This window comes from Mus caroli, unplaced genomic scaffold (genome assembly GCF_978045245.1).
Source record: "Mus caroli unplaced genomic scaffold, Mus_caroli_1 scaffold_3, whole genome shotgun sequence".
Lineage (NCBI taxonomy): Eukaryota > Metazoa > Chordata > Mammalia > Rodentia > Muridae > Mus > Mus caroli.
The window spans coordinates 42,973,529-42,975,002 of record NW_028227258.1 but is presented as its reverse complement, the minus strand read 5'-3'; the positions used below and the strand labels follow the sequence as shown (position 1 = coordinate 42,975,002).

Below are 1,474 nucleotides of genomic sequence, written 5' to 3'. Positions count from 1 at the left end.
CTGCCTCCCGAGTGCTGGGATTAAAGGTGTGTGCCACCACGCCTGGCAGATTTTTATTTTATTTTTTTAATAACACTTAAACCTCAGTTTATTCACCTTTTTTTCTTATAGTTATCTGCTTGGGTTAAGGAAGAAGGGAACACAAATATGCCCTGATCCAAGTGTGGAAGTCAGATATAACCTGAGGGAATCTGTTTTCTCCTTCCACCATTTATGTTCTGGGGACATAAGACAGGCTTGTTGTCAAGTGTCTCTGATGGCTGAGTCATCTCTCTGGCCCTTAAATCTCACTTTTGAATGGAATTTAATCTTCAAGACCTTCTTGACCCAAAAGGATCACTCTTCTGGTTACCCTGGAATACTTGAGGCACCCCTTCCTATCAGTTAAACAAGACAGACACTATATAAACCACAATGCGTTTAATTGGGAAGGTCCCCACTCATCTTCAATCAGGGGCTTTCGGTGCTGCTTCCTCCTGAGGGAGCATCCGTCCGTCAGCCTTGCTGTTCCACCTCTAGGCTGGCAGAGGACAGTGGAGCAGCCAACACACAGGATGACTATCTTAGTCAGGATTTCTATTCCAGGAAAAAACATCATGACCAAGAAGCAAGTTGGGGAGGAAAGGGTTTATTCAGCTTACACCTCCAAATTGCTGTTTAATACTAAAGGAAGTCAGGACTGGAACTCAAGCAGGTCAGGAAGCAGGAGCTGATGCAGAAGCCATGGTGGGATGTTTCTTACTGGCTTGCTTGCTTCCCCTGGCTTGCTCAGCATGCTTTCTTATAGAACCCAAGACCAGAGATGACACCAATCACAATGGGCCCTCCCTGCTTGATCACTAACTAAGAAAATGCCCCACAGCTGGATCTCATGGAGGCATTTCCTCAACTGAAGCTCCTTTCTCTGTGATAACTCCAACTTGTGTGAAGTTGACACACAAAACCAGCCAGTATAATGATGGTCTGTGCATGGCTAAAGACTGTGGTGATTTTATAGCAGCCTGGGCATTTCACATCTGTAAAGTAGAAATTGGAGCTCCGCACCAAGTGATTTTTCTTGTGTTTCCTCTTCTCTTCTGGAGAGGGATGAAGGCAGTCCTTTGTGAGAGGCATGGTCTCATAGGGAGGTATTCACCGCCAGAAAGCTAATTCAGATTTCTGAGGTAAAGCTAATGTTTGGTCTTACCTAACCTAGACGATGTTCCAAATAGAATGTGTTAAGCAAATGAAGAGTTCCTTAATCAAATCCCACAGTCGCATGCCTGACTGACAGTCCTAAGAACTTTGATGAATAATGTTGAGAGGTTGCTTAGTCTAGTGCATTATGCTTTTACTTTAGCAATTCAGCTTCCATTTTTACTAAAATGCATTGGCAGTAGCAGAAGATTTGCCTGTGAGAAAACTTTCTGTGTTAAGAGAGGATCTCATATAGATTAGGTTGGCCTCGAGCTCCCTATATAACAGAGGATAACCT

At 43.8% G+C, this 1,474-nt stretch overlaps 1 pseudogene; it reads right to left on the bottom strand.

Moving 5' to 3' along the window:
• Positions 1-400: 400 nt before the first annotated feature.
• LOC115030644 (small ribosomal subunit protein eS27 pseudogene) lies at positions 401-1,113 on the bottom strand (annotated as a pseudogene).
• Positions 1,114-1,474: the final 361 nt, after the last annotated feature.